A 19,494-nucleotide genomic window follows, 5' to 3' on the forward strand; every position below is an offset into this window, starting at 1 on the left:
AAATCAAGGAAATGACCTAAAACCTAAAACCTGGTAAACAGAAATGGCCCAATACGGTCCAGCTGCAATCTACCTCCGCAAACCCGAGAAGGAGAGAATTGAAGCTCGGCCTTTTGATGCCAAGACAGCCTGTTTTGTTCCTGATGCCAAAGAACTGTATATAAAAGGCATCATTCGAAACAAGGAAGGAGGCAAAACTACAGTCCAGACTGAAACTGGGGAGGTGAGATGCCATGAAATCGGTTTTGATTGAAGAGTCTTTAAACGGCATTACACTGCAACCCATTCTATTCAGAATGCGAAGAAATGGCATTTTACAGTGACTGCTTGAAGACTACAGTTACATGACTTTTTCTCTGTAGACAGTGACAGTGAAGGATGAGGAATGTCACCCAATGAATCCACCCAAGTATGATGAAATTTAGGACATGGTCATGATGACCCACCTCAACAAGCCCTCTGTGCTGTTTAACCTCAAAGATCGTTATGCGGCGTGGATGATTCATGTAAGTAATACCTGTTCTGAAAAATGGTCAGACAGGAGCACTTAATATCAGTTAAATGAATATCTGTGATTTCGCTGCAGACCTACTCTGGATGTATACTCCCGGTGTATAACTCAGAGGCGGTGGTGGCATACAGGGGTAAAAAGTGCATGGAGGCCCCACCTCACATCTTCTCTGTCTGACAATGCATATCAAAATATGCTTACAGTTCGGTCTATTTCAGAACAACATTAAGAGCACATAATTAATTGAGGGAAAAGCTCTAAAAGTCTGTTTTTATAAAAGACACTGTTTATTTTATACATATTTTATACAGCAGTTGAGTGTTAATCTGTATTAATCTCTGTATACACTGCACAACGAAATATTGTTTATTGGAGCTTTGAGCTAAATTCTTCTGCACAGTGACTAATTAAATGCATCTGATTGGCCATTGCTTTTATGTGTTTGAGCATGTAATCACGATGCTCAATGAAGCAAACAACAACAACAACAAAAACAGGATAAATAGGCAGTAATTGTAAGCATAATCATTATTTTTCTGATTAACCATGTAACTTTTTAATTTAAATATTGCACTGAGAAAATTGGGTCAAGTTGATCGATCATCTGTTTGCAGAATATTCTCCATCAGCTCATTAACCCATGTGATGAGTTGAATCAGGTGTGTTTGATTAGGGAGACAAAGAAAACATGCAGTGTTGGGGTACTCCAGGACAGGTTTGGGAACCACTGCTCTAGAGGATGCCATGCCTCTGGTTGAATGAGCCCTCACGGCCAAAGTTGAAAGCAAACTGGGCACCTGGTGGGTGCCAACATTCAATTCAATTCAAATTTACTTGTATAGCGCTTTTCACAATACATATTGTTTCAAAGCAGCTTTACAGAAAGTGCATTTCAGAAATGTACATAGAAAAAATACAGTTAGTTAATCATGTAGTAATTTAGGGCATAACATATCGCCGGCGTTGAGTCGTCTCTTCACAGGCGTCGAGTCGTCTCTTCACAGGCGTTTAGTCATCTCATCGCAGGTGTTGGGGGATCTGAAGTTTCCGTGAGAGGCTGGATACAAACTGGAGCTGACGAACGCTTTTTACCTCGGGACTAGCGTCCCGAGATAACAGCAGAAAAGCAGATGGGAAATAATTAGCATAGCTGCTGTTCATAATATTAATGCATTCGATCTGATTCAACGGTGGTATAAAAGGTTAGCATTAGGTGAATGCTTGGCTAAAGAGATGCGTCTTTAATCTAGTTTTAAAGTGGGACAGCGAGTCTGAGCCTCGAACAATATCAGGAAGGCTGTTCTAGAGTTTAGGAGCTAAATGCGAGAACGCCCTCCCTCCGTTAGTGGACTTAGATAACCTAATGAATGACTGAAAGCCTCGAATTTAGTGATCTTAAAGAACGTGATGGATTGTAGGGCGATAGAAGGTCCATTAAATACACAGGAGCTAGACCATTTAGGGCTTTATAGGTCAGTAGTAATACTTTGTAATTGATACGGAACTTAATAGGTAAACCAGTGTAGAGATGATAAAATTGGTGTTATATGATCATATTTTCTTGACCTAGTAAGAACTCTAGCAGCTGCATTTTGCACTAACTGTAGCTTGTTTATTGAGGATGCAGGACAGCCAGCTAATAAAGCATTACAGTAATCTAGTCTTGAGGTCATGAATGCATGAACTAACTTTTCTGCATCAGAAACAGATAGCATGTTACGTAGCTTAGCAATGTTTCTAAGGTGGAAAAAGGCTGTTCTTGTAACATATGAAATATGATTTTTGAAAGACAAGTTGCGGTCTAGTATAACACCCAGGTCTTTTACTGTAGTGGATAAAGTAACAGGACATCCTTCTAAATTAAAGTTGTATTGTACAAGGTTTTGTGGGTAGTTTTTTGGACCAATTAGTAATACCTCCGTTCTATCTGAATTTAATAGCAGGAAATTACACGTCATCCAGCATTTTATATCTTTGAGACACTCCGTCAATTTAGATGAGTTAGTGTTTTCATCTGGTCGTGATGAAATGTATAATTGAGTGTCATCAGCATAACAGTGGAAATTAATTCCATGTTTTCTTATAATATTACCAAGTGGCACCATATATATTGAGAATAGCAGAGGGCCTAACACTGATCCTTGCGGCACTCCATAGTCTACTGACGTTATTTTTCCCCATTTAAACAGACAAAATGATAATGGTCTGATAAGTACGATCTAAACCAGCTTAATGCTTGTCCCTGAACACTATAGATCATAAAATACTCTTGGATTGACTACAAAACTACACTAGTGTCGAACGCAGCGCTAAGATCGAGTAGAACTAGTATTGAGATACAGCCTTGGTCAGAAGCTAAAAGTAAATCATTTGTAATTTTAACTAGCGCAGTTTCTGTGCTATGATGCGGTCTGAATCCTGACCGAAATTTTTCATAGATATCATTTTCTTGCAAGAAAGAGCACAATTGAGCGGACACAACTTTTTCTAGAATTTTAGACAAAAATGGAATATTTGAAATGGGTCTGTAATTTGCTAAGTTATTTGGATCTAATTGCGGTTTCTTAATGAGAGGTTTTATTATTGCCAGTTTGAATATTCTTGGAACATGACCTAAAGATAAAGACGAGTTAATAATTTTGAGAAGAGGCTCTTCCACTACAGGTAACACTTCTTTCAGTAGTTTAGTGGGTATTGAATCTAATAAACATGTTGTTGGTTTAGATGCAATGATAAGTTTATTTAGCTCTTCCTGTCCTATAGTTGTAAAGCGGTGTAGTTGTTCTTGAGGGGCGATAATTGAGGTTGAATCATAAGGCACCATAAAAGATTGTAAATTTACAATTGTGTTTCTGATGCTTTCTATTTTCTCATTGAAGAAATTCATAAAATCATTACTACTATACTGTAACGGAATATTTTGCTCTTGAATATTTTGTTTGTTTATTTGTTAGTCTAGCTACGGTGTTGAATAAAAACCTTGGATTATTTTGGTTATTTTCTATTAGTTTGTGGAGATGCTCAGCCCTGGCTGCTTTTAGAGCCTTTTTATAACATGACATACTGTCTTTCCACGCGATTCTAAAGACTTCTAAATTAGTTTGTTTCTAAGTTACGAGTTTCTCTCTTGATAACATGCGTAGCACTGTTGTACCATGGTGCTTTAGTTTTCTCTCTAACCTTTTTTTAATCTAATTGGTGCAACAATTTCTAGTGTACTAGGGAAAATGGTGCTCGAACTGCTAGTCATTTCCTCTAGTTCATCTGTTTGTTTGGGTTCACTGAGCAGCTGAGATAGATTAGGTAAGCTATTTGAGAATCTATCTATAGTGGTTGGAAGGATTGTTCTGCCTGGTCGATAACGTGGCGCAACATGACAAATTTCAGCAGTACGTATTATGCAAGTTATCATGTAATGATCAGTGACATCATCACTTTGCGGTACAATATCTATATCGGTTGGGTTGGTTCCCTATGATATAATTAAATCTAGTGTATGATTTAGACGATGAGTGGGACCACTGACGTTTTGCTTGACCCCAAAGGAGTTTAATAAATCTGTAAATTCAGCCCCTAACGCATCATTTGTGTTATCTACGTGTATGTTAAAATCTCCAACAATTATTGCTTTATCGACATTGACCAATAGATCTGAGATAAAGTCTGCAAACTCTTTTAGGAAATCAGCATAGGGCCCTGGAGGTCTATATACAGTAGCCAAGGCAAGAGATAATAGGGATTTCTTTCTTACATCTAAGAGCGTAACATTTAGCACAAGTCCTTCAAACGAATTAAACCTGTGACCTGTTTTCTGAGTAACATTTAGAATATCTCTATAGATTGTTGCAACACCGCCGCCACGACCGATCAGACGGGGCTCATGCTTATAACAGTATCCTGGTGGAGTGGACTCATTTAGACTGAAATAATCATTTGGTTTAAGCTAGGTTTCAGTAAGGCAGAATACATCGAAACTATTATCTGTGACCATTTCATTTACAATAACCGCCTTAGGTGTGAGCAATCTAATGTTTAGAAGACCTAGCTTTAGAAATTGTTTTTGTTCACTGATATTGAGATTTTCTGGTTTATTTACAATAAGATTTTTCCTAGATCCTACAGTAGATTTATTGTTTGGCCTCACTAAACGAGGGATAGACACAGTTTCTATATAATGTTACACTACACTACTTATATCAATTAAGTTAGGACAGCAAAGACTGTGATTTGGACTTTGACTTACTAGTCATATGGTGTGTAACGTCTTGGAGATGTTCTCCGACAGAAGAGCTGCTCCGATTCTGCTGGGGTGCAGGCCATCAGCACGGAAGAGCCTAGGTCGCTCCCAGAACAGATCCCAATTTTCTACAAAGAGCAGTTTCTGTTCATTACACAATGACATTAACCATTCATTTAGTGTAAATAATCTACTGAACCTTTCCTGTCCTGGTACGTGGGAAGCGGTCCAGACACTATGATCGTTGCTTCAGGCGATTTGCTGCGTACCGTCTCGATCAGGCTCCTGCAGTCCTTCTTCAGAACCCCCGTCTGCCGCAGCCTGATGTCGTTCACTCCCGCTTGCAGCACAACAGCTCCGATGCGCTCATCACCGTTCAGGATCTCGGGAACATGTGCAGCGACATCTAGAACACGAGCACCAGGAAAGCAGTGAGTGCGCACCTTACCCTTACCTGAGGTAGCACAGTGGAGATCTCGAAGACCGGGAGAGGCGGCGAGGTTCTTGGTCTGGTCCTGGCTCGTGTCTTCCGCTGAGGAATCACCCAGGGCCCATGGTGTTGTGTCGGTGCCGGAGTGAATGAAGCCAGAGATGATCGCGTCCTGGGTGCTTGCGTCCTGTGCAGAGAAGCACACGGAGTAGACGAAGTCAAAAAGTTACTAACCACTGACTTTTGAGCATCGGCGCGTGATGTTTCAAGCGCTGAACGCCGATCTCGCAGCTCGGCTTGCCTCTCTAGCAGACCACGGATCTGCTTCTCCACAGACTCCAGCTCCAACTGCACGGAATGCTGCTCGAATGTGACCTCACCTGCACTCAGAGGTAACGTTAGACACACATCCGATATATTCGCCATTATAACAGATGAACATTAAATTAGTAGTGATACTACCAATATCACTACTAATTTGACAGGACTGAAATCCTGGAAATAACCCGTATCCTTTCAGTGAAACGTTTTTTTTTGAGTCTCAACCCCAGGCTCTCGATGCCGAAATGCCAGCTTTTGTGACTGGGCTATAATAAGCCAGTGGTCGATATAATTTAGCACCCTGATACCCTGAAGCCTCAGCAGAGCTAGAACTGCATCCATGAAGAGCTAGAACTGCATTATGCGTCCTCTACTGACAGACCGTCTCCGCTATGGCCCCCAAAGGGTCTTCTCCGCCATGGCCGCCCAAAGGGACTTCTCCGCCATGGCCGCCCAAAGGGTCGTCTACGCCATGGCTGCCCGAAGGTCCGTCTCCGTCCTGGCCATCAACACAGCCTGCTCAGTCCTGGCCATCAGCACTACCTGCTTCGCCCTGCTCTCCCGAACTGCCGGTACCGTCCTGGAGTCATCGGTCCCTGGTGATCCTCCGGGGGTGGATTCCAGGACGCCAGGGAGTTCTGTCACAGTCACCACCCTATGATCATCGTCATAGTCACCACCCTATGATCATCGTCACTGTCACTGTCATCGTCTCTATCACTGACATCGTCACTGTCATGCTTGGCCCACACCTGCTCCTCCTTCACCATTACCCGCACCTGCCAGCATTCATCATCACTCACAATCTTCAGCTGCTGTCTTCATTGTTCACCATTGTATTTAGTTCCTTTCTGTTCAGTCAGTCTCTGTCCGTTCTACTTAGTCAGTTATAGTAAGTGTGTGTGTTCATCCTGCCTGTCTGTACCCTTTGGATTTATATTATTAGTAAAATTTTGTATTGGAGCTTTTTGCCTCTTCGTCTTCTTCTGCTTACACCACACCGTGACAGTAATACAAACACAGATCAAATATTTAAATGAGGAAGGACAACTGCAGAAAATTTCTTACACTGCTAAAATTCTGCATTGAGGTAGATGGACCCTAATCTGCATGTAAATGCCCAGCCATATTCTGTAAAATGACATTGTTTATTATCTTATCTAAAAAAGGTGGAATGCATTATATGCATCATACCTGCGGTGGGCCTCACCGCATTTTCGATTTCTGTCACAGCAGAGGTGGTCTCTTCATCTTCATCCTACAGTGCAAATAAGTAAGGATGCTTGGTCTAGCAAACAGAGACCTAAAGACAATAATCACTTACAACTGTGACAGAGTTTGGTGTTGCAGGAGGGTCCGATAATACAATGTGGCCCTCAGCAACTGCAAGACAATTACAACAATAAGGTACTCAGTGTATATTTTCAAACTAATACTAAAAAACAGACATTAGGAACAGACATCTAAGATTACGTCTCGGTTACGTATGTAACCCTCGTTCCCTGAAGGAGGGAATGGAGACGTAGTCAGACGTACCGTACTGATTGGCATCACGCTTAGGGAGCCTGTCATCTTCGAGTATTGATAAACCGATCCAATGAACATTGGCATGCGAGATTTGCATCTCACACTCCACCTCGCATCGCGTAACCGAGACATTCCCTTTCAGTTTGGTCACATTCGACGTAGTCGGACGTACCGCACTGATTGGGATCCCCATTAAAATGCCACTAATGCTGCCACCTTCCAGTGCCTAGACAAAAGCCTTCTGATCCCCCCACATTATGGAGGCGGAGATGGGGCAGGGCTTAGGCCAGGGAAGTCACTGCTGTTCCGCAAGACCCACTCAGTCAGAATTGGATAACACTGGGAAAGCTTGCCTTTTCGGTGGAAAGGAAGACGCTGCGGAAGCCACATTCTCCACGAAGGGAGGTATACATGTGGAGGTTACACATATGGACTGGGCGTTGGTGCAGCTGTCAGCGAGGCACCCTGTACCAATGCCCAGGAAGAAGCTAGACTCCGAGTGGAGTGGGCTCGCAACCTAGGGGTGCATTGAGACGGTTTGGGACACGGTGGATGATTCCACGCGAGCCTGTCGCTTTTTTTCTCCCTGGGTTTCCTTGGTAACTTCTGAAATCGGCGATCCATTGAAAATATCTTTATGTACTCGCTGTGTGTGCGCATTAACTCTAGGTTAGCAATAGGAGGTTGATTGAACTAACTCCTTTGAGTTAATCAACCGAGAGTTCAGGGTATATGGTAAATTAGCCTTGCTTTCTGGAATTACCCCCCTGTACCAAAAAATGTGGGATAAATACTGCACATAAAACCTCAAGGTTGTTGAATATTAACTTGGCATAAAAATATAGTTTAAGTTGACATGTTACCTTTACATATTCCAGATGTTAGCTTATATTTATTTGTCCCAACTTGTATGAAATGTCATCTATATCAATAAAGCCTAGTAATTTCTCTGCAGCTTTATTGTTGTTTATCGTAAATAGGAATAATCATCTGAACATGAGTCTGTCTGATGGGAAAGTGTACTTAGAGGATGTCCTAGTGGTTAGGGTGAAACACACCTGTGTTTTTAGAGCAAGCATGAATTGAGCACAGCACAATTATAGCTTGCTGGTTCTCAAATTAGACACAAACTCGTTCTGGTTTTCCTATATTTCAAGGATAATGAATAATTCATGTTTTTTTTGTTTTTTTTGGGGGGGGGGGGGGGGTTCTCAGCTGCATATGTTTTCATAAATGAAGGGAAATTAGCATATCAGGTATATCAGATGTTAAAGAGAGCAACAGGGTCTAGGTAGTCTTACAGAGTCAGAGTCTTGGGTGTTGAATCTGCATCTTCAGCTGGCAAAGAATCTCCCACTTAGCAGTCATATGGCTCCTTCCTGTCTATGTAAACATAACATTAAGACATGGATAAATCAGAAATCAATGATGGCACAATATTTGACCAATTATTGTAGAAATTATTGGAACATAGACTTTGTGGCCAGACATTTCAGAGGTCCAAAAGTAATAATCACTATTATAATTTAACTTTGAACACAATGCAAAATATACAGTTCTGCTCAAAGTTGGCTTGCTAGTCAGTACTTCAAATAACATTTCAAAAACCCAATGCCACGAACATTCAGATTGGAGTGTGTGATGTTGGAACCGTTTTTATGTAGAACAGAACAGATGGTCTGAAGCATGGGGCTTCATCTGGGGCCGAAATTTTGGACAGATAAGTTTGGAAACTTCTACTTTAATCTTTCAACTTCTATAACTTGAATCAGTTGAGACATGGAAGCAGATACTAGTTTATGTGCAAATTGTGTTTGGAATGTAAGATTGTATATCACACACAGAATTTAAAAGCTGTTGAAAGTTCTAGAGCTTCATAATATATTGTATCTAGCTAACATGGTAAATTATACCCACTTGGATGGAATACTCATTTACTGCCTCACATTGTCACACATGGTTGTAGAACAGATGACGAAGAAGAAAAGGTTCAGAAAGTAATTTATAATCCATTTAATAATGAATCTCTTTGTTCTGCTGAACACAAAGGAAGATATTTTGAGCAATGTGGAAATTAATGTGGAATGCTGAAAAACTCAGCAGTTTTTATGGGTCGGCGAGAGTTGAAGAATATTCCACTTTGTTTGTTTGTTTGGGTAAAACACAGCGCTCATCACTGTCACTTTTTACCCAGCCATCCAGTCACAGTCTAGGAGGGGCGGGACAAATACCACACCAACTAACCTTTACATTCTGCTTGCACAACAGTAACAAACGACAACAACAAGCACATCTCCTTATCCAAAACTAGTGCTAGAGCAATTGAGTTACATTGTGTCGACATTTTAATATTCAGAAACAAACTATTTGTGAAATCAGATACTAGTAACACTTCTGCAGACAGTGTTGGGGAAAGTTACTTTTAAAAGTAATGCAGTACAATATTATTTTACTCCCTAAAAAGTTACTAATTGCGTTACTTAATTACTTTTTATGGAAAGTAATTTGGTTACATATGCGTTACTTTTTCTCACATGGGCTCACAACAACAACGAAAGTTCTATTTTTGGCAAATGTAGAGTCACTTTCACACCAACAGTGAAATGAATAAGTCTCAGGCTGAAGGAAATGCGAAATCACGCCTGTACGGTAGAGGGTGCAGCTCAAACAAACTATTCAGCAGTGCTGCAGTTCTGGATCGCAGAAGAGTAGTACGCAGGAGAAGAAAGTTCAACACTCACTTCAGCAATTAAAAATAAATAAAATAAACTAATGTGATGTTCATTAGTTCGCCTGCCCATTCTGCCCATTCATTTTTAAACTAACTTGGCTTGTTGTCCTTGGAGGAGGCTCTAACCTGAGTTAACCCCCCCAAGATGAAATTGCGCAGAAGAGGATAGAGATAATTTCTTGGAGGAGAAGGGGAGGAGGAGGGCTGCTGGAAGAGTTTTGTCAATGGGATGACGTGGTGTCAGCTACTTATATAGTACGCTCACAATGATGATTGACAGGACTGAATGTTTAGTCTCCTCCCGAACCTATGTTCTGAACTTCTTTTAAACTAAAGTCATTTTTTGTTTATTCCTATGGTTGAATGGGATCACCAAAGGTCAACAGCAAAGACATTGGTTAATAAAGTGAGATTAAGTACATAAGGTATATTTGTGTTTTTTAAACTAATTTAATTATTGCAGGTTTGCCTAATATTCAGAATTTCACTGGGTTTTTTTTTTTTTCATTTTGAGAAATACTGAATCTGTTTTTGTGCAAGTGAGATGAGTACATGCCTGTTCAAATTTAGTCTAAAACTACAAGAAGCATCACGTTTACACACAGTGCACACAAACGCCTCTGCAGTCTGCACTAACTCACGGTTTCTCTCAACATGGGTACAGGAGAGCTGTCAGTCACTAAATTTGATAACAAAGTAACTTTCTTTCCACAAATAAAAAAGTAGCTCAGATATTTTGATCTAAATTTAAAAGTAATGCGTTACTCTACTAGTTACTTGAAAAAAAAAAGTAATCTGATTTTGTAACTCGCATTACTTGTCCGCGGAAATTCCTTATCAGCACATATAGTGTCTCAACTGTAAAAAAACGCTGCAATGATAAAGCGCTCTCAAGCGCCCACAGCAAGACGTTTTCAGAAGAGCGCTGCCGTTTTCAGCTGGCTAAAAACACTTGGACACGCTGCCTAATTCAATTGTTGATCCTTTTTTTTTTTTAAACAGTTTCAGCTTTTAACACATCTTGTGGCCCCGTTGGAAGTTTGCTGAGGCCACCTGGATGAAAACCACTGCTTTAGTAGATTTATAAAAATCCAGAATGCACAAAATATGTAACATTTAGCGAAAAATATAACCAATTAGCTTTTAGCAGACTCACTTGGCACGCACAACTTTAGCAAATTAACCAACTGCAGCAGACTGCCTGCACAAAAGACTCTAAATGGGCGAGTGACAGAGGATTGTTTACTGTGTCTTTACAGGATCCCCTCTTTGACATAGCTTTTTTTACCCTCTCTGCACTGAAATGGAGCCCACAAGTATAGATAGCAGTGCTTGAGACAGTCTCTCCACATCATTGTCTTATCATGTCTAATTTAGACACCCAGCTTGAATCAGTGGTGCGGCTCTTCTCACTTTTAATTAGGATTGTGTTAATTAAAACTAGCCAAGTTTACTTCAGACTACAATGTCACAGTAAGGTGATTTTGCAGCAGGGCCTTGGTTAAGCTTGGTGGGGGGAAACGATACAGGAAGGCTTTTGAATCAGGCTAATTAATTGCTTGACTTCTCTTGACAGGCGTGGAGTCTAAGACTTGCCACAACCATTTGTCAGTGCCAAGATTTACAGGGTTTCGTTGCATCCAAAAGAACACACTCAACACATTGTGGCTGATAAGCTGTTGCAATATGACGAGCCAAACCAGCTATATATATGTCTACAACAATGGCCACAGAAAAGGTAGAGTATGATGCATGATTTTATGAAAGACATCACAAACAAAGAAAAACTATGTATGCCGTAAAGCAGTTGAATTTTGTAGTTCTTTTTGTGCTCTGGTTACTACCCGAAACCCGAAGTTACATAGTGCCAGTAAAAGCGATACAGACCACGTCAGGCTATGGCAGATGTGTCATTTAACCTATTGTAAGTCGATGTACAAGGGATCACAAGGGTCTTGGAAATATATTATGAAGGTTGAAAAACTACATAGTGTTACTCTAATGTACTATGTTTCAGTTCGATAATGTTTTTTTATTTAATATTTTGTATTTTTAAGGGATTTTATGGCACTAAATTATATTAACGCTGCATTTATAATCCATTTATTCACTTTTTGAACATCGACCTGAAAATGTAATTTCCAACTTAAACTGTCGTAAATCTTGAATGCTTTAGAGGACAGACTTAAGTTTTATCTCTTTTCTGAGACAACACTTGGCAGATTCTTACTGAAGCGAAAAAAGTTTTAAAAAGTGAACTTAAAGGGATAGTTCACTTTGAAATTAATTTTTGATATGTTTTAGCTTACCTCAAGGGCATCCAAGATGTAGGTGTCTTTGTTTCCACAGTATTTTCAATTTTGATATTTTTAGGTCAAACCGTTCTTGTCTGTCAGTCATATAATGCAGGTATATGGGGTCCACCTCAAAGAGCATGCACAGAGAAGTCCAAATTAAACATGATTTAATAACTCGTAAATGTAAGTACACATTGATGGCCTAAGACACGAAACGAGCGGTTTGTGTGAGAAAACGAACAGTATTTATATCGTTTTCACCTCTTGTAATCACAGTCACGTCCAAGTACTCTGAGGGCGCGGGCGCTTCTGTCTGCGCAAGCGCCGGAAAGCCCCGGAAGTAATCTCACGTGCGTGTACGTCACTCATTGCAAGGGCATCTTGGATGCCCTTGAGGTAAGCTAAAACATATCAAAAATTAATTTCAAAGTGAACTATCCCTTTAAAAAAAGTTACAGAATTTTACGTTTATTGTTATGAAAAATGTGCAAAAATACTATTTTCCATTTTTATATGAAATATATATTTTCAAAATCATGTTTTACTCTAAAACGGCAAGAAAATCAATGCTAATAATTAATAAAATTAATAATCAATAAATCTAAACAAGTTGTGTTTCAAATTTGAGCTTGATATCTCATAAAATGATCTTTCAGTAAGATTTTGTTTTGCTACAGAACCAAAAGTTTCACTAGATGAAATTCTTCTCCCATTCATTTCCAATGCGGTCATTTTTGACCGCGAGCAGTACAAGTGTGACTATTTTTTTCAGGACCACTTACCCTGCTCGAATCATTTCTATTTTGTGTGTGTGTTCACATAACAAATGCCAAAACCAAGTTTCACACCATTCCGATAAAAATATTTTTTTTTTAAAAAGGAAAAATTTTCGGTCAAAAATGACTGAAGAACATCCTATAGAAATCTTAACGAATCACACTTATACTTAAGTCTATATCATTCTTAGAATTTTGACACACTTACGATTAAAATTTTACTCTGAGCAGCTTTATACATATGGCCCCAGGTTTCCATTTTGAACTGTTTGTGTTAAATATTTATTTGATTACTGCACTAAAGCTTCTTCTAGCACCTTATAAACTGCAAGTACGTATCTTCATAAAGCACAGCTGCTGTTAAGACCCTAGAGAGTCCTTCTATTATAAGGGCACTGCTTTCTGCATGTGTGTGTGATTTGTACAGTGTTTGTTGACACTGCTTTTAGTTCTAATGATGTGGTGTACAGTGCAGAGCCCACACAATCAGTGGGTGTTTTCTCCCGACATATAGGTTTGTTTAACTAAAGAGGAGTTGCTGATGTGTCATGCACCAAATATTATTTTGTTAATCTCCATTCAGACCAGGAATTAATGTGAATGCAGTCCTGTTTGTTTGTGAGCACACCAAGGGGGGCAGGGCCAGATTAAGAGTTCAGAGGCCCCTGGGCACAATGTCTTGTAGGCCCCCCCTTAGGCAGGCCAAATGTATATTTTGTCCAAGGACATTTTAATATGGCATTTACAGTTTTACTGACTTAAAAGGAACCTTGTTGTACTATGCTGGGGTAAAGTTCATAAATGGTCGTTCTTTCCCATAGGAATTTGTAAAACTATGTTGGGTGGACCTCTGTGCCTCTAGGGGGGTTCGGGGGCATGCCCCCCCCCCCCCCCCCCGTAAGAAAATGTTGTACATTTTAAGGTTAAATGCATCAATCTCCTGCTCTTTGAGAGATCAAAATTAAGAGCTTCAACCCATGAATTGCTCGTTGAACAAAGAAATAGCATTGATTTGTACCAGGAAAATAAAGAGGGCTCAAACATTTTAGTTATGAGAGTCTCAGTCTACATTACATTATCAATGGTGTTTTAGGATGCCAAACAATTATTATAATAATGTAATGATTTATATAATATTTATTTAATATTTAATAATCTTTATTTATTAAATATAAAAGTATATTTTAGTCTACATTACATTTAGGGCTGCAACTAACGATTATTTTGATAATCGATTAATCGGACGATTATTTTTTCGATTAATCGGATAGAAATTAAATTAGATTTTTTTTTATTATAACTAAATAAAACCGTAAATCAGGGTATTTATGTGTAAAAGTGTACTTTAAAAAGTGCAAAAGCCACACATTGAGTTTTACTAATATCAATATTTGCATTGTTTTTAATGATAATTGCTGATGGCAAGTTGACAAACATGATTATTGTTAAAAAAATGATATCCAACATATTATGTTTTAACACAATTTTTGTTAAAACAAATTTACACAGACATGTTGTTCAGATGTGAATATCTGAACTAAAAACAAACTAAAAACATCTAAAATATATAATTCATTTAATTTTTATTTAAAATTAATTATACATAAGGAATATAAGGATAAAGAATATAATATATATTATATATATAATATATAAAAGAATATAATATAAGGATAAATTGATTAAATAAATATAGAAAGACTGAAAACAATTGTGTGAATGTAGAGCCGCAGTAGATCGCGTTTGAAAAACAATTAAAACTTAGTAGACAAATGCTATAAAAAGAGAACGGAATGGAGGTAACGTTACCCAGCAAGCTAACAGGCTTGAGTAAAGGACAGGAGAAATTATGCATTAGTGCACAAGCATTCGCTGAAAACCACTGAGTACAGTGACTAAAAAACAATATTTTACTGCTGCTGTTATTAACTGCCTTTGTATTTAATGCTTCACTTTGTAAACACCGTTTTAATTTAACCTATTTCTGCGGTAGCGCTATTTTAATCCATCACTTACGTTGCGAGCGAACTGATTGCACAACCTGATGCTCGAGACAAAATACAGACATCCCGGAAGTCCCGGGAGTCTCCCGCATATTGATTGCGGCTCCCTGATGCCCGCGAATTAGTTCAAACTCCCGAAATCTAGAGCGCGCAAGCAAGAGAGCGCATGCGAGACAGAAGAGACTGCTCCAAACCGTGTAGCGCGCGCGCTCGGCAGAGCGCCTGAGGGAGAGAGACCTTGCGTGTGTGTGCGTACCAGTAAACGCTCCCCGTGACGTAAGCAGACCAACTAATCGATAATGACATTCGTTGACAACGATTTTCATAATCGATTAGAATCGATTTTATCGATTAGTTGTTGCAGCCCTAATTACATTATAATACCGAAAAATTAAAATACTTTTGTCCTAATTTCTTCACTTGCAAGAAATAAACCCTTGAGCTTTTATTTAGGAGAAAACACCAGATAACCATGCTGATCGTGTGAGCAAAGAGCGCACTTTTCTTTAAATCACGCAGCACAAACAGGATGACTATTCTTAAAGTCTTGTGCTGTTTTATAAAGGCACAAAGCCATATCATGGTTTCGATTTTAGTTCGTTGGCAAAATATAACGCTAGTTATATGTTAGGTAAGGTTATACATTTTACATCTCATATGTATTGGGAAAAGGGAGAAGAGAGAGTTCGGCAAAAGGCAGATTCGAACTCGGGTCGAGCGCATCAAAAGCTCCTTTCTAGAACTTCACGCGCTACGACTTGCGCCACTGTAGCTATTCCGTGAAGGGCGTCTTTTTGCTAAAAAGACAGGCACTCAGTGCAAATATACGCTCCGTTATCCAAAATATTTGTTTTCTTCCCCTCGCTTGGTCCACAAGTGCGCATGGCGAACTTGCAATGGATACATTTTATCAGACTGGCCCTCGCGGCCTCGAAACACTACCGGCCCACCGGGGAAACTCCCGACTCTCCCGATTGCCACTCCGCCCCTGGTGCCCAGGGCCCCTTAGATGTCGTGCGCCCCTGGGCAAGTGCCCGGTTGCCCTAATGGTTAATCCGGCCCTGAAGGGGGGTCCAGGTATGGCTGGTTACTTTGGCCCAGCAAGCCCCTACTGGTCGATATAGTAACTACAGCATCTCACAGTAAAAAGTCATATACAGTATATTGCTTTTTTCACTTTAATAAAAAAATGTTTCTTTTAAGAACTGTACACTGAAAGGTTCTTTTTTTTAAAACCCAAAATGGTCCTTCTATGGCATCACTAAAACATTCTTTTGGAGTCTTTATTTTTAACAGTGTAAAAATTAAATTTTTGGCGACTGAACAAATGCACCAGTGATGATTTGAGCTCACAATGTATGCAATATGCTAACAAAATCTTGAACACATTTTTATTAATGTCTGTATAAAGGGAGAATATGTAAATTTTCCTCTAATGTATGGCAGTTCTTTGACTTTCCAACTGATCTTTAAGCAATGCAGCAAAAGCAAGCAGATTTTATGAGGATTGCAAGCTTCCCTGGAGTTGTTGGGCCATTGATGGAACTCGTGTTCGCATCATTGTTCCAACTACAAATGAGGAGGCATATATCAAAAGAAAATGATTCCACAGCATCAATACATTTAAATATTAAAATAAATGTTTCGTTGTCTAAACTAAATCATTTTATTATAATTACATGAAATGACTGGTGATGCTGTTGTGACTACCCTTCTAGGCTCACTATTGACTGATTCAGAGGTTGAGGGCAGCCATTTTACATGTTATTTCAAGAATAAACCATGAGAAAGTTTGAGTTGGTGGTCTCTGGTCACCCAATTACAAAGATAGTTGTCGTATTCATTTCCTCTAGACTTCATGCAAGGATGTGTCAGATTCCCTGCCAGTTAGTGGACTTGAGTTTGTGCAGGGAAACTTTCCTTCAAAATGCCCCATTTAGGCTGCAGTCTCAAGACAGCATTTTGTCTTCTGTCTTCCGCCCTTCCTTCCCTTTTAGTGGTCCGTCTTGTCAGTGGCAAGAACAGTAGAGCACTTCTAGCTCTGTTTGAGAGTGTCTTTAAAGAGGAAGTCAGGGACTGCATGGGCAGCAGGCGCCGCACACAAGGCTCAATTTGATTTAGTAGAAAAGGAGAGTTTGACAGCACAAAACAGTCCTTGTTGCTTAAGAGAGTGCCTTCGGCCCATCCAAACAGTGTCAGACATTGTGCTGCTGCTCAGCCCTCAGAGAACAGCCAGATTATGGCACTAGACTCTCTTAGTTCTCCTACATCTGGAACTCCCAAACAAAGGCTTTCAGAAATCACTCCAGCCCATAAACCAGAGCAAGACATTTTTGGTCTGACCCCTTTTTTGTGAAACTTGAAAAGAGAAAAATAGTGCTAAGTGATATTCAGGCTAGTTCATTCTTTCTGTGTCTTTAGCTCTGACCATAGGCCATTTGATGCATGAAGGAGTGAGAAGTTCCATGTGTGAGAAGTTTGGCTGCCTCTCTTAAAACACTTGGACGGCTCTTGGATGTGCACAGGGCCGTTTGTACTTAAAGTTGAACTACTTTTTCACATCGCTGGGAAAGGCTCGATTGAAATATTATGGTAAGAGCTTTATGTTTTTAAAGAGTTTATGCCTCTGTATGTTACTTAAAGTAATATCCTGATTTAGACTCAATCAATGGAATTTGTAGCATAATGTTGATTTCCACACTTAAATGCATTTAAAGGCACTTAAAACTTAAAACATAAAACATGAAGCTCAGCATTTTATAAAAGCACTTACATTAATTAAGCTATTAAAACATGTAGGGCCCTTTTTTAACGATCTGAAACGCAAGTATCAAACGCAAAACACATGTAACTCTGGATGGATCTCGGGCGCTGTTGCTATTATACCGGCGGGATAAATGATTATTGTGCCCGACGCAAATCTAAAATGGGTTGGTCTGAAGTAGCTACATTACTCATAGATGAGGTTTGGGCGTAACGTGAAATAAACCAATCAGAGCGTCATCTCGCATTCCCTTTAAAAGCAGGCTAATTACTAATTAATGACACCTGTGCATTGCACCGGTCTCGTATCTCTCACGGCCCTCGGCCTCGTCCTGCTCGCCACATACAGTAACTTTACACACACACAAAAAGGTTATGTTTTTTTTTTTTTCACACGCAAATGCTTGTTGTGTTTAAGTGTTCTAAAAAAACGATTTTGTTTAGGGGGAGCTTTATGAGACAGTAAGGGGGGAAGAACGTAGAGAATAAAGTGAGTGAAAAGTAAGCAATGCTGCATCCACATGTTCTTTGCTGATACTATGTGAAAAATAACAAATTGGCGAGGATGGTATCTTCCTGGAAAAGCCTGGAAAAGATCCTCCCCTAGGGGTTGAACTCGAACTATCAGAAAGGTGACATGTCTGAGAGGGAAAGTGGCTCTTAGTTGATTTACGGGTCTTTGTCCCTAGCGTGGTTATACCTTCATTAATGCTCAGATAGCTATAACACATCCACACTGCATTCTAGAAGAAGGTGATGTACATCAAAGTGTGAGTCATTAAATGAGGATTAATTAGGTAGGAGGCATGATACAGGTGAGGTTACATTGATCGTTAGTTGGTTGTATACCAGGATACATACCATAATATATACCTAATAGTACACGAGACAGTAAATCATTTACACTGTTTCTTTCACAGTTTTATGCATGTTCATTTATAGATCAGTTAGTCTATGATTAATGCAGTAATGAATAATTAGTGTGTGTCTGATTGGTCCATACCCTACACAGGTGATACGTAAATCCAGCCATAGTAAAGTTCTTCAGCAACAAGCTGCCTCTTGATACTTCAGCGAGCAAATTGTAAATATTGCAATAGCATCCTTTTTGGTTAATGCATCTTGTTATAGCTTATTATTGTTCTTTTTTTTTTACACTCTTAAAAATAAAGGTTTCTAAGGGGGGTTTCACAGCAATGCCATAGAAGTACCATTTTTGGTTTCTCAAATAACCTTTCAGTGAACAGTTCTTGAAAGGGCCTCTTTTTTTAAAGATCTAGACATTTTAAAGATCTAGAGAACCTTTGTGCAATGGACAGTGTCTATGGACGTTAAAGGTTCTTCATGGAATCATAGATACCAATAAAGAACCAATATTTTCAGTTTAAATGATACTAAAGGGTCATACTGTACATCCCCAGTAAAGTAGGTCAGATTGTGGTCTGCTGCATCCATTGTAACCTCACTCTCAACCAATCCGCAAGATAGGAATTTCATAATTAAAATTGTGTTCAGCACTGATATTTTGCCCATGTTTGTGCCTTTAGTGGTTTAAATAATTCCTTAAGTTAATTGGTTGCTAAAACAACACAAATAGAATGTGCAAATAAATGTGAATGATTTCCTTTGTGTCTCCCTTTAAGCCTGTGTTCACCTATTTCAGTCATTTCTTCATATTCCTTAATGAAGTGCTGTCAAAAAACAATAATTGTATCAAATTTCAGACCTTGCCATTGCATATCTGAGATTATTCTCAAGCCCATGCTGTTGACCTTCCCCCTTGTCTCTTTATATCCTCCTCTTGTCTTGAAGGAGAACAGAAAAAGCCCACGTCAAATGAAGTCTGGTTTGTTTATAGCAATGTTCTTTGACTTTCTCTAGTAGGGCTCTTCTGTTAG

The 19,494-nt window shown here is 39.3% G+C and overlaps 1 long non-coding RNA gene across 1 annotated transcript; it reads right to left on the bottom strand.

Moving 5' to 3' along the window:
* Positions 1-1,324: 1,324 nt before the first annotated feature.
* On the bottom strand, positions 1,325-4,840 carry LOC143721384 (uncharacterized). Its single transcript, XR_013196729.1, has 2 exons — positions 4,755-4,840; positions 1,325-1,585 (listed from the first exon to the last, which is right to left on the bottom strand). It is a non-coding gene; the product is annotated as an uncharacterized LOC143721384 (long non-coding RNA).
* Positions 4,841-19,494: the final 14,654 nt, after the last annotated feature.

This window comes from Siphateles boraxobius, unplaced genomic scaffold (genome assembly GCF_051911475.1).
Source record: "Siphateles boraxobius isolate OS27281-9 unplaced genomic scaffold, OSU_SipBor_1 66, whole genome shotgun sequence".
Lineage (NCBI taxonomy): Eukaryota > Metazoa > Chordata > Actinopteri > Cypriniformes > Leuciscidae > Siphateles > Siphateles boraxobius.